At 44.3% G+C, this 22,549-nt stretch overlaps 4 non-coding genes and 1 pseudogene across 4 annotated transcripts; 4 read left to right on the forward strand and 1 right to left on the reverse strand.

Moving 5' to 3' along the window:
* Positions 1–2,033: 2,033 nt before the first annotated feature.
* On the forward strand, positions 2,034–2,104 carry TRNAG-GCC. Its single transcript has one exon. It is a non-coding gene; the product is annotated as a tRNA-Gly (tRNA).
* Positions 2,105–2,414: 310 nt separating this feature from the next.
* Positions 2,415–2,500, reverse strand: TRNAR-UCU. The gene is given in 2 exon segments: positions 2,415–2,450; positions 2,464–2,500. It is a non-coding gene; the product is annotated as a tRNA-Arg (tRNA).
* Positions 2,501–12,087: 9,587 nt separating this feature from the next.
* On the forward strand, positions 12,088–12,158 carry TRNAG-GCC. Its single transcript has one exon. It is a non-coding gene; the product is annotated as a tRNA-Gly (tRNA).
* A 245-nt stretch (positions 12,159–12,403) lies between these two features.
* Positions 12,404–12,474, forward strand: TRNAG-GCC. The gene has a single exon. It is a non-coding gene; the product is annotated as a tRNA-Gly (tRNA).
* A 965-nt stretch (positions 12,475–13,439) lies between these two features.
* On the forward strand, positions 13,440–13,543 carry LOC120933925 (annotated as a pseudogene).
* The last annotated feature ends 9,006 nt before the right edge of the window (positions 13,544–22,549 follow it).

Here is a 22,549-nt window from a genome sequence, read left to right on the forward strand (position 1 = left end):
ACTTTTACCCTTAAAAATCTTCATAGGCAACGTTTGAAAAATTCTATAGGTTGCATGTTTTGAGTTACAGAGGAGGTCTAGGGCTAGAATTATTGCTTTCATTCTACCGATCGCTGCGATACCTCACATGTGTGGTTGAACACCGTTTTCGTATGCGGGCGCTACTCACGTATGCGTTCGCTTCTGGGCGCGAGCTTGTCGGGACAGGGCACTTTAAAAAAAAAAATTCTTATTTATTTTACTTTAATTTGTTGTATTTTGACACCGTTTTTAAAAAATAAATACATTTGGGTCACTTGTATTCCTATTACAAGGAATGTAAACATCCCTTGTAATAGAAAAAAAAAGCATGACAGGTCCTCGTAAATATGAGATCTGGGGTCAAAAAGACCTCAGATCTCATATTTAGACTAAAATGCAATAAAAAGAAATACAATTTATGTAAAAAAAAAAGTCCCTTTAAGGGCATTGGGCGGAAGTGACGTTTTGACATCGCTTTCGCCCTGCAATGACATCGAGACTGGTGGGGGGGGGGGTCATCTTCCTCTCACTCGTCTCCATGTCAGCCCAGGGACAGCATCCGATTGCCTTGGCCGCTGTCGACAGAGGGCACCAGAGAGCGGCGGGAAGGGGGGGGCTCCTCTCCTGCCGCCGATAAAAGGGTTCTTGTGAATCCGCCGCAGAGACCACTTTTACCTGAAAGTGGACACCCGCTCTTGAAGAGGGTACCGGGATTATGGAAGCTAGCTGCTACCATAACAACAGTATTCCTTTTATTTTTTTTACTTTTACATTTTTTATTCAAAGTTTTTCAATTTTACAACACTTCAAACATACAACAAACTTAAAGCGGGGGTTCACCCTAAAAAAAAATTCTAACATTACATCCAGCTCACTACTGACAGTGTCAGTATGCCGATTTTTTTTTTTTCTTGCTGTACATACCTTGTAAAGCTATTTTCTTAGCCGGCTTCCGGGAAGTTGCCTCACGCGGGAGTGGGCGTTCCTGTGCCGCAGGCACTCTTCAGGATACTTTTCCATTCCTCTTCCAATATAACCCCCAGATCCATCTCCCATCCCTTTCTACCTGGGTTATCCATAATGTCTTGATAATTCACCATAAGTTGCTTATATATATATATATATATATATATATATATATATATATATATACACACACCAACAAGATTAAACCCCTCCCCCCCCCGTCTAATTTCCTGCCACACTTTATTCATGAGTATCATTGTTGGGCTAGTTCCGATGTGGGCAAATAATCCCGATTACAACTGGGCCATAAGATTATAGTGCGAGCATTGACTCAGTAGTACAGCTTGAATTGGGTCTTTCCAGTCTATCATCCCCCACCCCACAAAATACAGCAATGGGGAAGCTATAAAATACATTCTTGGCTGTGGCACTGCTACCCCCCCCCCCCCCTCTTCTTTAGCCCTCTGAAGAATAGACAATCTGATCCTTGAACTTTTACCTTTCTATATTAAATTTACGAAACAGGGATTCTATTTTTTCAAACCATTTTAACGGGATCCATACTGGTGAATTATGTAGAATGTAAAGTAGCTGTGGGGCCCATATAATTTTTATAAAATTTGCTCGGCCCACCACTGATAATGGCAATTCAGACCACGCTAAGCTCTTTTTTAAAAATTTAAAGCTATCATAATCTAGTGGGAACAGGACCGATTTATCCCAGTTAGTGATGAGCTCCGGCGTGTTCGCACAGTGCTTGTGCAGAGCCCGGTATGAAGTCTGCACTGTGGAGCAGCGATACCCGGAAGAAGCTCAGAGGGGACATGGCGGCGGAGGGGAACGAGGAGCACTTTCAGGTAAGTGCCACAAAAATGAGCTAGTATGCTATGCTTGCAGGGTTTTCTCCCCCCCCCCCGTTTTTGTCGGGGGATTTACCTCCTCTTTAAGTAGAGCCAATTATACTATTTAATTAAACATAACTATAATTTGTTATACGTCTGTATATTCTATTTGTAATACGTCCCCCAAAATCAGCTCCTAAGAAGGCATTGGTGGTTCAGTGGTAGAATTCTCGCCTGCCACGCGGGAGGCCCGGGTTCGATTCCCGGCCAATGCATCTGAATTTTTGTTTTATTTGATTTTGAAATTTTCTTTGAAGTCATGAAGTTGCCCTCTCCATTATGACACCTGCATACATAAAAATATATAAATAAAACCATCTGCATTTCTAATGACAATTGATGGCATCTAACTGCAGTCTACGACAGCCCAGCCTCCATCCATCCTTTGGCTGCAAGCAGCAATAAGTGGTTACACTGCAACTAACTTATTAATTTGGCTACAGTGCAGGAAAACATAGGTTAAAAATAAAATAAGATACAAAAGAAATCTACAGGAAAGAGCTACAGGGGAGAAAAAAAAAAAAGCGACTCTGGTGGGACTCGAACCCACAACCTTTGAATCTCTTCAACCAGCTAGAAGTCCAATGCGCTATCCATTGCGCCACAGAGCCACGTGTCATCAGAAGGCAAGCAGTGTGTCTATTAAGAAGGGTCCTACAGATGCAATGCCTCCTGGTGGAGTTGGAATATATAATACCACAGAGCATACAGACTGATGACAACACTATATGGGTGGAAGCTGAGTCAGGCTTCATGTACACGGGACATTGTTCAACCTCTCTTAAACAATTTAACTTGACAGCCAGAAACCAGTGTCTAAAAACTGCCGTTCAGCCGCGTTTACACTTCCCTCTATCAACCTGGGAGGTGATAGTTCCCTTCACGGGACATCTACATGCCAACGGACTGATGTGAACCCCTCATCTGGATTCAGCAGTGGCATCGTTGTACACATTTTTATACCAGTATCATACTTAGTTACATGTTTTTATGACTGCTTTTGCTACCGTTTGGTATTACTCGCACCATTTTTACAGTTTATGTAGCTACATCGTTTTTGTCTCCAGTGCAATATTTATTTTGTTACCTACTTGAAGACTATACAAGTTTTAATGCTATTCCCATTGAGTGCTGCCTTTGTGTGTTTTTTGTATCCCGCTATCCATTTTTCCAGTGGTTGGTAGCTGCACTGGGAATCAGCCTGCAAGGAGATCAGCTAAAAGTAGTTGGATTTGTATGTGTGTTATAATTAATCGAAATTAGTCGAATAATCGTTTAAAAAAAAAAAAAACAATTAAATCGAACAGACATTTTTTGATCAGTAACAGCCCTAGTTAAAATGAAAACGTCTGTAAACGAAACGCTGTTAAACACGAGTTGCCGTATTTAGCCTTGTTTGGCACTTCAACTGCCTCTAAACACAGCTTCTGAAAGCATTTTTTTGGGGTTCAAGAAAAAGCCTCTAAACACAACTGCCTATAAACAAGTATAAACGAACCAGGGTACATGTACTGATAAGATAACAGAGGAGAGTTCAGGAGCAGTTGAATAAAATGCCCAACTGCTCCTAAACATACGTTTACCAGCAGCAGTGTACATGGGGCCTTAAGACCAATGAGATTACTGCTCTGCATTTATCAGGCTATAATTGTTATTATACAGGATACAACATGCTAACTAGTCTTAAAATAAAGTTTATATAATATATATATATATATATATATATATATATATATATATATATATGTGTAGGGCCCTCTGATTCCGCTTGTACCAAATTGTAATGCAACTAATGTCTGCCTTAATTTTGTTAAGCGCTGCGCAAACTGTTATTTATATATAAAAAAAAATTATATTATACAGGCTTTATATAGCGCTATTTATATATGACATAAAATAAAAAATTAATAGCAATACTACTAATAATGATTATATAAAAATCATAGATTATAATTAAATATTAAAACAATAAAAATAAATATTATTTGTTTCATCACAGTCAAATAGAATACAACAATTAAAAAAATAAACACTTAATATTGTAAAAAGAGTAAAAACGAATAGCAAAATTCATTCATATTAATACTACTACTAATACTAATAATTAAGATAATACATTCAATATAATTAAATCATCAAACATAATAAAATAAACATTCTTTCTTTTATCATAATCAAATAAAATATAAGAATAAAATAAAAAAATAAAGTAGCACACATATGGCTTCCTTTATGTCTCAGGTGTGATGGTGGGAACTGAAGTGTGTCATATAAGTGTGTCCTTCTCATGGTGTGAATTTGGCGCCTGTCCATTCATTTGTAGATCTCCCACATCCTTTGAAGAGGAAGCACAAAGCTACCCCCCCAGGGGAGAAGCACACTTATTTCAGACAATGTATACAACACTTTACATTCACATCAGGCTCTGCATCTAAGGAGCTTACTTTCTCAGGTTGCTATCTCACATGCATACAAGATTACATTTAGGCTGAATTCACACCTATTGCATTTTTAGTGCTTTTTGCAGATTTGTACTACAGTCCATTTCACATGGTTTCCTATGGAACACATTCTGTAGTGCAAATTTGAAAAATGCAAAAAAGCACTAAAAATGCCATAAGGCTCGATTTACACCTATGCATGTTGCTTTTGATAGTTTTTTCGGCGTTTGACGTGCGTTTTTACCACGATTTGCGTTTTTTTTTAGCCATCAATTTTAATTTTTTTTTACATTTCCTTTAAAGAGGGGGTTCACCCTAATAAAACAATTTTTTTTTCTAGCATTAAATTAGGCATAGTAGCGCGAGCTACAGTATGCCTGTATTTATTTTTTTAGCCCCGTACTCACTGTGCAATCGTATAGATAAGATTCCGACTCCCCGCAGGGAATGGGCGTTCCTATCCAGAGGGAGCATGATTGACGGCCGGCTATGGCGCATCACGCTTCTCCAGAAATAGCCGAAATAGGACTTGGCGCTTCACGGCGCCTGCACATAGTCTGTGCGCAGGCGCCGTGAAGAGCCGAGACCTACTCCGGCTATCTTCAGGGAGCGTGACGTGCCATAGCCAGCCGTCAATCATCCTCCCTCTGGATAGGAACGCCCATTCCCCGCGGGGAGTCGGAATCTTATCTATACGATTGCACAGTGAGTACGGGGCTAAAAAAATACAGGCATACTGTAGCTCGCGCTACTATGCCTAATTTAATGCTAAAATGTTGGTAATGAGGGTGAACCACCGCTTTAACAACCAGCTATAAACAGGTTAAAAAATGCAAATGCAAATCGCGGCAAAAACGCGGTACTTGCATTTTGGATGCGGGTCCATTGAATTCTATTACATGCAAAACGCTGCTTTTTGCGGGAAAAAAGTCCCCGACCCTTTCCAAAAACGCAGAGGCACAAAAAAGCATTGATGTGAACATGTTCCATAGAAACCCATGTTAAAAAATGTCCCTGAATTTCTAAAAAATGCACCAAAAAACGCATTAGTGTGAATGGAGCCTAAGTGTGAATCCAGCCTTACAATTAATCTTGGAAAGCTGGTGGCCTGTACAGATTTTACTATGTGGTTTAGTTATTTACTATCACACATCTGCTCTGTAAACCCAACTTGTGGAACTACCATGAAAACTTCCCGTCCTATTTTATTGTGGTTGTCATGTCTGCCATTTGTCCTCCAATTCACAGAGAAGTGACAAGCCACTTGTGGGAAAGTTGGGAAAACTGGCCAGTGACACCTCTGGATGACTTGTGTTAGGGGGATCAAAGTTTCCCGTGTATGGTTCCCAACAGACACACTTCTAAAATCTACTATAAATCTTAAAGCGGTTGTAAACCCTTGTTTGGTTTGGTTTTTTAGGACCTGCAAGGTAAAGGCATACTAGCACATTATATGAAACTTACCTGAAAACCTGTCCTATGAACCACAACTACCCCCTAAGCATTCAAGGGGCTATTCCATGAGTCAGGCTAAAAGGTTCCATGCAGTGCTTCAGCTGGTGTGTCTAGGGGACAGGAACCACACCGAAGCAGAGATTCTTGCAGCTTTACAGGGACAGGCCCAGAGGTGGTTCACGCCAAATCAGCTGGAGCCAGGAATGGTGGTGTGTGATAATAGCACAAACCTCCTGTCCGCCATTAGACAGGAAAAGTTTACACATGCCTGGCACATGTCCTCAATTTGGTGGTGCAGTATTTCTTAAATAGGTACCCAGGATTTGAGAGGCACATATCATTGCAATGTTTTGACAGCAATGCCAATTATTGCTTTCATCAAGGGTATCTCTATAGGGTTATGGTGTGAAGGCACCACAGCCACCCAAAGAGCAATTTTTCGGCAACTGTTTAACAGGGGCAAATCATTGAAATTGACAGCAAGGCCAATTCTTGCTTTCAACAAGAGTACCTCTATTGGGTTACGGTGTGAAGGTGCCACCAACACCCAAAGACCAATTTTTACACACCTGTTACTTCTATCCAAAGTCTGTGGAAGAGACACCAGAATTCATCCAAAACATCTCTAATCTTGTTCCCAGTGTACTACATTGTGGCCTCAGCATACAGACTGGCTCCCCAAGTCTTGCTTACAAAATAAAGAAAGCTTGAAGGGAAAATTAATTTGTTTGGCTTTAGCAGCTTCTATACACATTACAGATGTGCCACTTTACAGGTGGACTAAGGGGACCCCCCAGGCACTATATTGAAATGTATTTTTATGCTTTCACTGTAAGCATCAATAAACCAGCTCCTGAGTGTGGTACCCAACTGACAATCTTCTAGAATCTACTACAAATCTTACTGACTGGTTCCTAAGTTATAATACCTAAAAGACACACTTCAGCCATGTATGCAAACAAGCTGAGATATATTGCAAAAAACAACAATGTGGGAACTCTGACCATATTGCACACAATGCCCTTCAGGTTCTCTTGAACCATATCAGGCCACGTGTCAACATGGAGGGGTACCTTGCTGGGTGGGACCCCCCTGACAGGGAAACTTGCCTCCATGTTGGTGAGAACAAGGGCCGCTATAGTACAGCTTTAATAAATGGAGGAGGGTGGTGAAAAGGGTGGGCATAATCTGATAGTCCCACAGTTTGCAGACCCCCACAACCACCAGACCAAGGTTGTGGAGTGTTTGCAAACTGGGGGCCTATCAGATTATGCCCACCCTTTTTATCACCCTCCTCCATTTATTAAATCTGTACTATAGCTTCCATCAATGGAAAGAGATCTATGAATGGAGGCGGTGAACATTTTATCCATCCATCCTCTATTCATAGATTGAACCCAGGCATAGTCCTCACAGGCATACTACGCACAATGAGTACCTTTGACAGGTCAAGCACTCATATTGAGTTCTGTACCCCCGGAAGATTCGCTCCCAGCTGCCTGTGAAGTGCCCCCTGAAAAGTGATCCAGCCTTTATAGGAGAACTCTAATGAAAAGAAACATGCTGAAAAAAAACCCTGTTAGACTTACCGGTAACCGTATTTCCAGGAACCTTCCAGGACAGCTACGAGAGATTATTGGCTCCGCCCTCTACAGGAAACACAAAATCAGATACAATTTAAAAGGCCCCTCCCTTTCCTCTGACCCTCAGTTAATATAATATAAAATACAGAAACATAAAAAAACACCACCACCACCAGGTGAAAGTAGAATAGGGTGGGAATATAGATGCTGTCCTGGAAGGTTCCTGGAATTACTGTTACTGGCAAGTCTAACAGGGGTTTCCCCCCCTCACCTTCCAGGACAGCTACTTGAGAGGATAAACAAGATTCTATACCTTAGGGAGGAACAACAGCCTGAAGCACTTTCCTACCAAAGGAGAGGACCTGGCTGGAAAGCATTTAAACTCTATAATGTTTGAAAAATGCATGAGAGGAGGACCAGGCGGCAGTTTTAGAAATTTCTTCCCATGATGCCCCCACTCTTTCTGCCCATGACGTAGCCATGGATCTTGTTGAATGAGCCCTAATTCTAGAAGGAGGGAAACGACCCGATGCTTTGTAAGCTTCACTAATCTAGCAATAGAGCTTTTAGACACTTTGGATCCTTTTTGGGGCCACTGAACAAATACTAACAGCTGGGAAGAACTGCTAAACCCACTGGATTTCTCTAGGTAAAGCAGAAGACATCTCTTTACGTCTAAAAAACTAAATCTTTCCTCCTCTGCATTGTTGGGAGAGGTACAGAAACTAGGCAGGACTACTTCCTGGGACCTATGAAAGTTTGAAGATACTTTGGGCAAATAGAAAGGATCAGGCCTACTCACTACCCTGTCCTCTAGAATCATCAGGAAGGGGTCTTTACAGGAAAGGGACTGTAGATCAGAAATCCTTCTTCCCGACGTAATAGCTAAAAGTAAAGAAATCTTCAAGGAAATCAATTTCAGGGAAGCTTCATGCAAAGGCTCAAAAGGAGCCCTTGTTAGAGCATTTAACACGAATGACAGATCCCAAGGAGGCACATGTTTGACGATCCTGGGAGCATGTCTAGATCTGGCTGAAAGGAACCTCCTGACTAAAGGATCTTCTGCTAGCCTCTTGTTTGAAGACACAGACAGGGCCATAACCTGAACCCTAAGGGTGCCAACAGAGTACTTTCTCTACTCCTTTGTGCAAAAAAATCCAATATACAGGGAGTGGAAAAATAATTTAAACTGGATTTCCTTTGCCAGGAAATAAAAAGTTTTCCAAATTTTCCCATAGATTCTCCTTGTGACCAACTTGCGGCTGTCCAGGATAGCTTGAATAACTTTCTCTGAACACCCTCTCAACTGTAAGATGCGCCGCTCAGCCTCCAGGCCATCAAATGGAAGGTCTGAGGGCTTGGATGCAAAACTGGTCCCTGATGGAGTAGATCCTGGAAGGGGCCAGGGAAGATCCACACTGCCTCCTTTCCCAGTTGAAACCTTATCAGGTGAAACGCAGCGTCGGTCGGAGCCCCAGTATCAGACACAGCCATCACTCAGCAGATCGGTAATTCACTGACACTGACTGCTGAAAGGATTATTGGTTTCTTTCTTTTTAACCAACCGATTTGCATATGGATTATGTGAATTTTAAACGCTGATGTCCACTGCAGCAACTTTTAATAAAGAGGTTTTTATGAACTTTATCAAACGTAATGCACTATGAAGCCTCTTTTTTCCTCCAATTACACCTGCTAATTATGCCATCCCTGGGAGAGCTGTGGAGCTGAGTTGATCATCAGTGTTCCTGTGAACTAAAGAGGACGGATCCACCTTCCCTGCACTCCTGTGACCTATGGAATCTGCATTATTTGCCTGTATGATCTCCTAACAGAGATCCATCTTTCATGGTAAGGGGCCAACTTGCCCGAATATTATCTTGTGTCTCTGCATGCGGATGTACATGTATGCCCTGGAAGATCCAATTATATCACCTGTGAAGCCAGCTAATTTTCATCTGTTTTAGTGGACTTATGTCTCCAGCTATCAGTACTTGAGATTGCCATAATTTGATGGATATTAGTAATTCTATTGTAGAATTTATTTTTTATTTTTTCAAACTTCTGTTCACTTTTTTTTTTTAATCTCTATATATTCATATAATTTTGGGGGTTGCGCTATTTTTTCACTGCTTTTCATCCAAGATCCACAGAGAGGGTCTTCAGAGAGGAAAACCCAACTCCTCCAGGGCCACCAGGGGGCAATCAGAACCACTTCTGCCCAATCCTGAATTATTTTCCGAACTACCAGAGGTAAGAGGGGAAAAGGAGGGAAGGCATAGGTCAAAGTGAAATCCCATGGGAAGTAGAGAGCATCCGTCCACAAGGACCCCGTCTCTCTCTCTCTCTCCAGTGAGAAGAATGCCAGCAGTTTTCTGTTAAGACTGGAGGAAAAAAGATCCACTGCAGGAAAACCCCATCTTAGCACAATCTCCTGGAACGTGCCTTAATGTAGCTCCCAACAGCTGGAACTGACACTCACTCTGCTCAGATAGTCCGCCAGCGTATTCTCTGAACCCCTGAAGTGGACTGCCCTGATTGAGGTGACATTGATTTCTGGCCAGGACAGAATCTGACTCTGAACGTGTGCCCCTTGCTTGTTCAGGTACACCACCATAGTCTCTTGAACAGACCCTCTCTTGCAGAGTCAAGAGAGCTTTCCCTACAGCTAGTAGTTCCCTGAAACTTGGAGTGGCCTGCCTCCTCCGGCAACCAGGCTCCCTGGGCCTGCCAGCCCCGAGGGTGCGCACCACAGCCCAACAGATTGGCGTCTGTAGTAACTTTTACTGGAGCATGTTGCGCCCAGTTCTTCCCTCCCTGCAGGTGTTCCCGCTGCTCTCTTGGCAGCTGTACCCGCTGATCTAGAGAATCCTTCCTGCGATCCCAATGGCGTAAGAGAAACGCCTGAAGGGGTCTGGAGTGTAATTGGGCCCAGGGTAACCCTGGGATGGCTGCAGTCATTAATCTTAATAACTGTATGATACACCGAAGAGAGGTCTGTGGGAGCAATTTGAAGGCCTAAAGTTTAAAAATGTTTTCCTCTGGAAAAAAAAAATCTTCTGAGCAACAGAGTCTATTAGATAACCCAAAAAAGTATGCTCTGGGAGGGCACCAGACAAGACTTCTGTTGGTTGACTTTCCACCCCAGTTTCTGAAAGGTCCGCAAGACCAACTGCAGATCACGGATAAGGGACTCGGGCAAAGATCAGAAAATCGTCCAGATATTGGATGATCGATACACTTTGTATCCGAAAAAAGGCCATGTCTTTGGCCATGATCTTTGTAAAGATTCTGGGTGCTGCCGCTGGTTCAATCCGAGTGGGTGCTCCATCCTCAGGCCTGTCCTCAAGCTCCATATGGCGAGTGGAGATCGGCCAGAGAAATAGACTGCTGTGCCAGGCAGCATGTCCTCAGTATACTACGCCATGTTCCTTATCAACATGGCGCCGGAAAGTGCCTCAAGTTATTATCCGGTGCCATCTTGCCGCTTCACCGGAAGTCCTCTGACGCCATCTTGGTACAACTCGGCAAAGCCAGGCAGAGCTGTAAAAAAAATAAAATAAAAACTTATACCAGGTAGGCAAGTACCTCAAAAATAGGGAACCCTTCTGGCAGAAAGTACAGGGACTAATACACCCAGGACTTGGCCACAACCAGTACTGGATGATGCCAGAGAATGGGGGTCCGCCAACCACAGTTACCAGACCTAGGAAAAACAAAATACGTGTCAGTGCTGCTGGAGGGTCTGGAAACACAAAACAACTGAGGGTCAGAGGAAAGGGAGTGGCATTTTTAAATTGTATCTGATTTGTGTTTCCTGTAGAGCAGTGGTTCTCAACCTGGGGGTCGGGACCCCCTCGGGGGTCAAATGATGATTTGCCAGGGGTCCCCACACGCAAGAGAAGTAATAAAAATAGAGAATACATGGAATATAGAGGAAAAGAGCGGGATGAAAGAAAGAAAAAGGGAGAAAAAGTACAAGAAAGACGGCTGGAGAAGGATGGGGGGGAAAAAAGAAAAGAAAAAAAATTTAAATAAAGAAAGATAAACGAGAAAGAAATGAGAACAAAGAGAAAGAGTTGTACATCCTAAAATGTACCATAGGGGTTTTAATACTGTATGAGTGGAAGGGATTGCAAAATGTCCGTGGGTTTGGGGGTGCAAATTACTTGTCTTGCCTAGGGTGCTGACAACCCACGCTACGAAAATAATTTTACTGTTAGGGGTCCCCACAACTTGGAAAATTTTATCAAGGGGTCACGGCACTAGAAGGTTGAGAACCACTGCTGTAGAGGGTGGAGCCAATCATCTCAAGTTGCTGTCCTGGAAGGTGAGGGGGGGAAATGCATCATTCTGCATGCCTGGATAGCTTCTGGAACATTTGTTGCGATTAGGGCAGCCCATTTCAAGTGAATGGGCTGCCCTATGCATGAAATACGCCCTATGCAGAAATACGTAAAAACAAAAAAACACAGGAGCGCTATGAGAAGTGTGAATGGGGCTTAACGGGGGGGCATGAAGAGTATATGCCCTGTGGCTTGAAGAACTACCGATTACATGTAAGCACATAATCAGCTGCACAGGAGCCTGCAAGGCAAGAGGAAAAGTAGACCTAAAATGAAACAAAAATAACAATAATAATAGAATCTAAAACAACACTTTGTATTCCCCATTAGACTTTCTTTTTGAATCCATAGGCATGCATCAGCCTTCAGCAAAGCATTGGTGGTTCAGTGGTAGAATTCTCGCCTGCCACGCGGGAGGCCCGGGTTCGATTCCCGGCCAATGCAAGCAATATTTTTTTTCATTCAAGATCTTCATTTCATTTCATAATCTATTAGGACTGCTATGCAGTTTGAACATGAATGGAGGTAATGTAATGATTTCGTGCAGCGGGGCCACAGTATAAATTTGGTGGGGGGTTCAGGAAACAATTAAGAGGTGGACGGTAGGAAAGAGGTTGGGTTTTAACCCTTTTTTGCTGTCAGAGCTGTTTTTACCTTTTTTCCCCCCCTCACATGGGGGCTGCAGCAATGCATTGGTGGTTCAGTGGTAGAATTCTCGCCTGCCACGCGGGAGGCCCGGGTTCGATTCCCGGCCAATGCAGCAAATTTTTTTATGCATTTTAGTTAATCAGCTTCTGCACACTACAAGCACGGGCAGCTTTATTATTAAGAAAATGTGTCTATGCTTATAGATAAGGAAGATGTTGTCACCACAGATCTTACCGACTCACTGAGGGCTCATTTGAACCTGTGGCTAACGCTATCATTTCTCTGAAAAGCGATCCACAGTGGAATGCTTTTCAGAGGGCGCTTAACAGACAAATAAAGAGGGCCGCATGCTGCCCACCGAATGTGAATGCTGTTTGAAGAGGACCGTTGTTATGGTAGCAGCTAGCTACCATAACCTCGGTATCCTCTTTTTCAGCGGGCGGTCCGCTACAAGATAAAAGTGGTCTCTGCAGCGGATACGCTTACTGGAGCCGTCGGCAGCAGTGGAGGTGACCGGGTCTTTCCTCATGCTGTGTATGGAGACGAGTGAGGGGAAGGTGGCCCGACCCATCTCCATATCACTACAGGGCAGAAGCGGCGTCAAAACATCACTTCTGCCCATAGCTCTATAAAAAATATTGCATTTTAGTCCACATATGATATCTGAGGTCTTTTCGACCCCAGAACTCATATTTAAGAGGTCCTGTCATGTTTTTTTTATTGCACGGCATGGTTACATGCCTTGTAATAGGAATAAAAGTGACCCGAAATGTTGTCTCTTCCAGATCTCTCCACTCACTGACACCTGCCCTGGATGACTTACTCTGGACATGTGGACCAACTGTCTCCTCTAGCTCCTGTTTCAGGACATCTCTCAATGACCATGTATGGAGAGGCTTCCCCCAGCTCTTCGCCTGAGGTACACCCCCCCCCCCCCCCCCAAAAGGGGTTTCCCTCAGACACAACAGTCTAACTCTCCATTGCCTGGCAGGAGAGACACCATGATCATGAAGGTGGTTCTCGCAGGGCGAGGCTTGGCCATTGCACTCCGGCTGTGCTGATCGTGGAGTCTTCCCTGCTGCTTCTCGGCCTTTTGGCTAAGATCAAGTGTAGTATCTGTTCTTATCAGTTGTCAGAGGAGCGCTGAAGCACCTCCGTTGGGAGGGTGGATGCAATCCAATGACGTCATAGCACCTGGAAGGATGGTTTCAGCAGGGACTATGCCGAGCTGCCCGACAGATACTGGGGGCCGGCCAATGGTTGCATCTGAGCCATCTGGAAGGGTGCTCCTGGTGAGGATGGGTGGCTGCACTTGGTCTTGTTTTTTTGCGGAGTTCTAGTCTGGCCTTCTGGCTGGCTGGCGTAAGTGCTATCCCTGTCGGCGATCCGGTAGGAGGAGCTGGTAATGCCCTTTTTGATGAGTGGGGCAGAACCATGCAAATCCGCCAGGTTGACGGGGGGTCTGGAGGGGCTAGTATTGGCGGAGGCTGCTAACTGGAGTGGCAGCTCTCCCCAAGAAAACCTTGAAGGGCTCTCTAGCTGGCAGGGGTGGAGGGCTGCACTGGCCGGTCAGGGGGGGGGGGGTTGGATTTGGAACAAAAAGCCTATGGCGCATGTGCCCCTGGAGTGGCAGTCCAGGGGTATCTGAGAATCACTGTGTGAGGGACACTTTGATTTAAAGATACCACGGTCACTGCACCAGATACACGCTTTTTTAAGCACCTGCCTCCTGGGCCGGGCCTTTTGGCTAGGACCGGAGGAATTTTTTATTCCTGGCCGGAGGGCCTGGTCATTGTTGAACACAATGACCACTTCTTTCACTCTCCTTTTCACTATCCCCCCCCCCCACTTTATTTATTGCCTATGTTTTGTCACGTTTTTGTCTTTTTTTTTTTGTGCACGTTTTGTTCACTGTGTGACTATTAGGGCGCCGGTCCTCGGGCCAGCCCTGAACGTCTTGGGAGTGGGTGAACATTGCCTTCTGGCTTAGTTCACCTGCTCTCATGGGGTCTCCCTTCGGGGGAGCCCCACCTAGTACTGGGAGGGTTCTGTTTCCGCAATCCCTCCGAGGAAGTTGGGTCCGTGTCGGCTTTGGTTGCTCGGACCACAGTACCTTAGTCCCCGTCTGGAGCCTAACGCCCCGGGGATCAGGGTTTTGGGTCCCTTCTTCACAGGAGGACCACTTGATGTTGCACCCGTCTGCACGTTTTTGTGAACACTGGCCTGGTTTCAGAAAGAATTGCGCTCTATTTGCGGAGGCACAGGGCAACGATTTTGCCCTGCGCCCCCGCAAATATTTTGCGCTGCCCTCGATTCACGGAGCAGTAGCTCCGTAAATTGCGAGGGCACACCTGCAAAATTGCCCGGCATAAGCGCGCGCAATGTAAATGATCCCGCCGGGGGCGGGAATCATTTAAATTAGGCGCGCTCCCGCGCATTCTCCGTCGGGAAACTTTCCCGACGTGCATTGCGGCAAATGACGTCGCAAGGACGTAATTTGCTTCAAAGTGAACGTGAATGGCGTCCAGCGCCATTCACGATTCACTTACGCAAACGACGTAAAATTCGAACGTCGCGATGCGGGAACGCCGAGTATAGTTTAGCATTGGCTGCTCCTGCTATTAGAAGGGGCAGCCTTACGCTAAACACGCCGTACGGAAACTACGTAACTTGCGTACGCAGGGGGCGTGCAACATTGTGAATCGGCGTAAGTATGCAATTTGCATACTATACGCTGACCACAATGGGAACGCCCCCTAGCGGTCATCGCAAGAATGCAGCCTAAAATCTGCGTGGCATAAGAGCCTTATGCCACGCAGATTTTAGGCTGCAGTCGGCTTAACGAGTTCTCTGAATCAGGAGAACTCGTTACGCCGGCGCAAGTCAGCAATTGCGCTGCGTAACTATGGTTACGCAGGCGCAATTGCTTACTGAATCTGGGCCACTGTGTGTGCACATTTTTTCTGCACCGGGTGGAGTTTTTTGGGTGTGTTCACACGCCATAGGCTTTTCAAAAAAAAAAGTCTAACTCTCCATCATCCAGTTCAACCAGCTGACAACTCCGCCCCCAGCAGGCTGACCATGGGTATATGTAGGTCTGCCCCCTGCCAATCCAAGTTGTGGATTGGTCAGAGCTCCTCACATAAACCCCATGTCACTCCAGCCCTCTGCCCTGCCCCTTCTCCGGAACATTCTCCATAGAAACAGATCAAAACCAACAGGCCTAGCTCACAGCATAGGCCTGCTTAAATGTACCTGCGCTGGCAGCTTACACAAAAACCCCTACCAGGATCCTACCTACGTAGAGGGTGCTACATATTGGTCAATCCAAAATGAGGGACAAATTAGGAGGAATGAGGGACATTGTTCCAAATCAAGGACAGTTCCTCAAAAACAGGGACAGTTGGAAGCTATGCGCTCAGGGCAGCCCATACGTTTGAATGACAAATGCATCAAAGAAGCTCCTGCACCTTTTCGGGGTGCTGAGCTTTGTACTGATTTTTAGGAGCGTTTTGATGCACCTTCTTGCCGTGTTGGGGGGGCGCCATTACCCGTAGATGGAACTGCAAACGCGATACAAGTTTTTGTACATTCTGTGAACGTTCAGATGGAAATTGAGGCTAAAGGAGTTAATTTGCACGCTCATTATCCTATAAGGAGTTATACTTTTATTTTCTGGATCTGTGATGCACGCGAGACGTGGAAACAATTCTGTGCGTTGCTTTGTTTTGTACGTTGTGTAAAGTGCATCCAAGGCCCAGGAACACTAAGCGTGTGTCTCTATTCTGGTTACTGTATGTACTGTACTATGCAGGCTGTACGGGAAGGGGGGGGGGGGGGGGGGGGGGGGTTGTGCTGCCACATCATCGCTTGCATTCCAAAAGCTGTGAGCTGCCTGTATAATGTGTCCAGATGAAGGCTGTTCAAGCAGGAGGTGTGGGGGATGGGCATAAAACTTTGGCGACCTTGACAAGATATTGGTGAAGTTAGTGACACCCACTGGATTGCATGGATTCCACATCAATATATTAAGCACTTGATAACCCGATAATGCAAGAATTATTTAGAGGGTATTAGACCCCTTTCACACTTGTGCAACCCGAAGTCGCACAACTTTGAAGCGACTTGAAGCAATGCCTGTATAATCTTGAGGTCTATGGACCTCAAAGTCACATCAAAGTAGTGCAGGGACTACTTTGTAGTCGGTGCAACTTGAAGTCTCACAGATATGAACGGTACCCATTGGAAATTATGACTTGTCATGTGACTTTGCAGTTCCAAGTCGCACAAGTTTGTGGTTAAAAAAATAGCAAAAAAAATATAGCATATACAATTGCGACACAAGTCATCTTGTAATTTTATGTCATTAAAAATTACCTTTCCTTTTCAATCTGCAGCACATAATTTTCTGCAAAATGCAGTATTGTGACCTGATGATGTACAGAGCGCTTTCCAGAAACGTCATTTCCTGCTTGTGTGATTGGCGCACTGATTCTCCCAGAAGTCTGCACTAAGATACAATGCAAGTCAGATATCAGGCAACAATATTTCTCTTTTTTTGCTGTGTGGTTTGCATTTATTAATATGAAATGGAAAAGATTTGGTGAAATAATGTGATATTGCGAAGTGATGTAAATTCAGATCTATGAAACAATAAAAAAAACGTATTAACCACTTAAAGCGGGGGTTCACCCTTAGAGGGCACTTTTCCCCCTTAGATTCCTGCTCGTTTTTACTAGGGGAATCGGCTATTTATTTTAAAATATGTGCAGTACTTACCCGTTTACGAGATGCATCCTCTCCGTCGCTTCCGGGTATGGGCTTCGGGAATGGGCGTTCCTTCTTGATTGACAGTCTTCCGAGAGGCTTCCGACGGTCGCATCCATCGCGTCACGATTTTCCGAAAGAAGCCGAACGTCGGTGCGCAGGCGCAGTATAGAGCCGCACCGACGTTCGGCTTCTTTCGGCTACGAGTGACGCGATGGATGCGACCGTCGGAAGCCTCTCGGAAGACTGTCAATCAAGAAGGAACGCCCGCTCCCGAAGACCCATACCCGGAAGCGACGGAAGAAGATGCAGCTCGAAAACGGGTAAGTACAGCTCATATTTTACTACAAATAGCCGATTCCCCTAGACCGAACGAGCAGGAACCTTATGGGAGAAAAAATTTTTTTTCATAAATGGGTGAACTCCCGCTTTAAGGACCCCCCACTGTATATGTACGTCCTCTTTTTAAACATGGATAACTCAGTAACGGCAGCAGCTGCTGCCACAACTGAGATATCCATGTTTTCAGCGGGCGGCCGTGTAAACGATAACGGCGGTCTCCGCGGCGGATTCGCCGCGAGATCGCCGTTATCGGTGGCGGGAGAGGGCCCCCCCTCCCGCCGCTTTTCCGCGCCCTCCGCCGCTTACCGGAGCCGTCGGTAGCGGCGGAGGAGATCCGATGCTGCCGCCTGGAGAGTGAGGACTTGAGTGAGGGCAAGATGGCCCCCACCCGTCCTCATAGCTCTGCTGGGCGGAAGTGACGTCAAAACGTCAGTCCCGCCCAGCCTCTTAAAGAGACAATTTTTTTTCTGTCATTTTTTTTAAATGACAAATTTTCCTTTTTTTTTTTTTTTTTTGCATTTAAGCCTAAATATGAGATCTGAGGTCTTTTTGACCCCAGATCTCATATTTAAGAGGACCTGTCATGCTTTTTTCTATTACAAGGGATGTTTACATTCCTTGTAATAGGAATAAAAGTGATCATTTTTTTTTTTTTTATATTTTAGTGTAAAAAATAATAAAATCAATAAAATTAAATAAGAAAACAAAAAATTTTTTTTTTAAAGCGCCCCGTCCTGACGAGCTCGCGCGCAGAAGCGAACGCATACGCGAGTAGCGCCCGCATATGAAAACAGTGTTCAAATCACACAAGTGAGGTATCGCCGCGATCGTTAGAGCGAGAGCAATAATTATAGCCCTAGAGCTACTCTGTAGCTCAAAAAATGCAACTTATAGAATTTTTTAAACGTCGCCTATCTAGATTTTTAAGGGTAAAAGTTTGACGCCATGCCACGAGCGGGCGCAATTTTAAAGCGTGACATGTTGGGTATCATTTTACTCGGCGTAACATTATCTTTCACAATATATAAAAAAATTGGGCCAAATTTATTGTTGTCTTATTTTTTAATTCAAAAAAGTGAATTTTTTCCAAAAAAAGTGCGCTTGTAAGACTGCTGCGCAAATACGGTGTGACAAAAAGTATTGCGATGACCGCCATTTTATTCTCTAGGGTGTTAGAAAAAAAAATATATAATGTTTGGGGGTTTTAAGTAATTTTCTAGCAGAAAAAACTGTTTTAGTCTTGCAAACACCAAATCTGAAAAACACCTGAGGTCTTTAAGTGGTTAAAAAAAAAAAAAAAAGAAGCGCTATCAGGCAACAAAAATGTTGTTGTTGGTGAAATACTTTCAGGCCAGGTTCACACCTATGCGAATTGAGTGCGGCTTAAACCGCATCTAATTCGTAGGACATTTCAAAATACATTCTTTTCAATGAGGCTGGTTCACATATGTGCGATGCATCCGCACTGCGCATTGCTTCCAAACCGTGTGCGGTTTTTATGTCTTGCGGTGCGGCTCAGGTGGGAATTCAGTCCCATTATCTTCTATGGGTACGCAGCTGAAATCGCAGATGTGTTCATTTCTCTTCAGTATTTGTCTCATTCAGTTCAATACACTTCCCCCCTCCCCCAGGTCTCCAAATTCGCACCTGATCTGCAGCTAAAACGCAGTTGATCTGCAGAACACCTTATAGAGAAATTCACAAAGACAACAGAGCTCCAAAACGCAACGCACTAGTGTGATTCAGGCCTCAAAGTAAAATCACATCTAAAAGGGATGCAGACCCTGCCACTTTCCCCATTAGAGCCCTGCAGGTGCATCAGTTGAGTGATAATTATAAAACTACTCCCATACAAATTCAGCCAGCCAATGGACACAGACAAACAAAGTTTGTTAAAGGGGAGTTCCACCCACAATTTCACTTTTTAAATATAAATACCCCTGTAATACACAAGCTTAATGTATTCTAGTAAAGTTAGTCTGTAAACTAAGGTCCGTTTTGTTAGGTTGTTACAGCATTTAAATAGTTTATAATCTAGAAATAGACCGTGGCCATCTTAAGTGTGGGCATCATGAAGCCAGACTGTATGACTTCCTGGATTTCAGCTTTGCATATCTCACACATGCTCAGTGCACAAGCAATGTAATAGGTTTCAGTCAGGTTTGCAAGGACTACTGGGAAACATGATGCCTATCCCAGAAACCCTTGCAAATAGCCTAGGCAAATAAGGAGGAGGAAGTAATGAAGGACTACAAAATAAAGGTATTTACAAGCAACAAATTAAATAAAAATTGTCCATTCTGAACACTATGAGATTAGAGCATGCAGCACAGACAAACATAAAAAAATGGGTGGAACTCTAACTTTAACCACTTCCCGCCTATGCTTTTGCCGAATGATGGCTACAGCGTGGGCCTCAATAGACGTCCTCCAATGCATGAACTGCCTGTGCGCCCCCTGTGATCACTGAGTCAATGAGACTCGGCTGATCACAGATTGGAGTAAGGGGCCAATCCTGGCCCCTTACCATGTAATCAGCTGTCAGCCAATGACAGCTAATTACGTGATGTAAACAGAAGATTGGTAAAAAAATAAATAAAAATTAAAGCGTCGCCTATGGAGATTTTTTAAGTACCATTTGTCACCAATCCATGCACAGTTTTAAAAAGGGACATGTTGGGTATCTATGTAATCGGCATACACAATCTTTCATATTTTACTAAAAAATTGCGGTATATATTGTGGTTTATTTTTTTCATTCATTAAAGTGTATTTTTCCCCCCAAGAAAAAATGCATTTGAAAAAATGCTGCGCAAATACCGCGCGACTTTAAAAATTGCAGCAATCTTTATTTTATTCCCTAGGGTTTCTGCTAAAAAAATTAAAAATAATAATAATAATAATAATAATGGGTTTTAAGTATTTTTCTAAATCAGCAAAAACAATACTAATTTAAACGTGTAAACAAAAAGTGCCAGAAAAGGCCTGGTCTTCAAGTGGTTAAGATGGCATTAAAGTAATTTCTTAAAAAACAAAAAAAAATTTTTTTTTATATATAATATTTTTAGAAAGGCATTTTAAGGTACATACAAGCAGGACATTACTTTTTAAGTCCTGTATGCTACAATTCAGTGTATTAAGGGGTTGTAAAGGTAAATATAAAATCCTAAATACCTTCTTTTACCTTAGTGAAGTCCTCCTTCACTTACCTCATCCTTCCATTTTGCTTTTAAATGTCCTTATTTCTTCTGAGGAATCCTCACTTCCTGTTCTTCTGTCAGTAAGGTGACACTTATGGGCGGCACTGGCAGGTGGCACAGATGAGCAGGCGGCTGATCTCCTTGATCGGGACTAATGTCCCTCTAACAGCCGCCGGTGATCGGCTTTTTTTTTTCTCTTCATGCCATCAGCGTGAGGATAAAAAATAGCCGATTACCGATTACATTGGCTGACAGCTGATCGCGTGATAAGGGTTCGGGATCTCACTAAGGGTTCGGGATCTCATTAACTTACTAATCACAGAGCGCTGCGCACATGCCCTGTAGCCGATCTGAAGTAGTTAAAGGGGTTGTAAAGGAAAAAAAAAAAAAAAATAGCTTCCTTTACCTTAGTGCAGTCCTCCTTCACTTACTTCATCCTTCCATTTTGCTTATAAATGTCCTAATTTCTTCTGAGAAATCCTCACTTCCTGTTCTGTCTAACTCCACACAGTAATACAAGGCTTTCTCCCTGGTGTGGAGAAAGCCTCTTGAGGGGAGAGCAGGAGTGTCAGGATGCCCACTAACACACAGCTCCTTTATCTGCAAAGTAGAGAGTGTCCTAAATCTCCTGCTCGCCCCCATCAAGAGGCTTTCTCCACACCAGGGAAAAAGCCTCGCATTACTGTGTGGAGTTATACAGACAGAAGAACAGGAAGTGAGGATTTCTCAGAAGAAATAAGGACATTTAAAAGCAAAATGGAAGGATGAGGTAAGTGAAGGAGGACTGTGTTGCGGTACCTCTCTTCCCGAGCTCCAAAGTACACGAACCGCCGAAGTGCAATATGTTCCAACCAGCAACTCTCTCCATACACCGTCCTTAGTGGCCAGTAACCCAATCCCCTCCAGTAACGAGACCAAGCTCCATTATGAGGGTAAAACACGAACTGATTTACTGTGGGCTACCCGCCCGTATTTATGCAGGTCTCCCACCTGGTGGACACTCCCCTAGGGGACCAGATGGGAGACTGAAATAACAGACATTTAAAATCTATAACTTTATAACTGCCGAACATTTTATATTAATATAACGTATCCCCAGATAGCCTGGAACTGAGGGCATATTATTGGGGAATAGCGCCCAGATCCCATCCGCATAGACCGATCGCCTCGTGGTCGACATACGAATGGGCGACTTCATGTAAAACGGCAAAGCAGACGAACACAATATGTCCAGTATACGAATGGGTCCGTCACATGGCTCCCTCCTTGTGGAACACTCCGGCAGACCCGGCTTGACCCTTTGGCGGGTCAACTTGGGGATGACCGGACGGAGAAGGCGTAGAGACGTCTGTTTGCCGAGATAATCCATCCGCATTCCCATTCTGCTTACCGGGTCGGTAGCTGATGGTGAAATTGTAAGGCTGTAGTGCCAGACTCCACCTCAGCAGTCTGCCATTGTCTCCTGAGACCCGGTTAAGCCAAACTAGGGGGTTGTGGTCCGTAATGAGGGAAAATTCTTGTCCGTATAAATAAGGACTCAATTTCTTTAGTGCCCAGACCAGGGCTAAACACTCCTTCTCCACTGCCGCATAACTCACTTCCCTGGGTAGTAGTTTTCTGCCGAGATACGCGACAGGGTGCTCCCCTCCATCTTCCCCGACCTGGCTTAGCACAGCCCCCAGTCCATACATGGAAGCATCTGTATGGACGAGAAAACGTTTGTTAGGCACTGGGGCAGCCAGGACAGGGGCATTCACTAGAGCTTGCTTCAGGGCCCGAAACGCGGCTTCACAAGCTGGCGACCACAGGACCTGCTTAGGTAAGTTTTTCTTAGTCAGGTCCGTCAAGGGCTTGGCCACCGTACTGTAGTCGGGGACA

Source organism: Rana temporaria, chromosome 3 (assembly GCF_905171775.1).
Source record: "Rana temporaria chromosome 3, aRanTem1.1, whole genome shotgun sequence".
NCBI classification, from domain to species: Eukaryota; Metazoa; Chordata; class Amphibia; order Anura; family Ranidae; genus Rana; species Rana temporaria.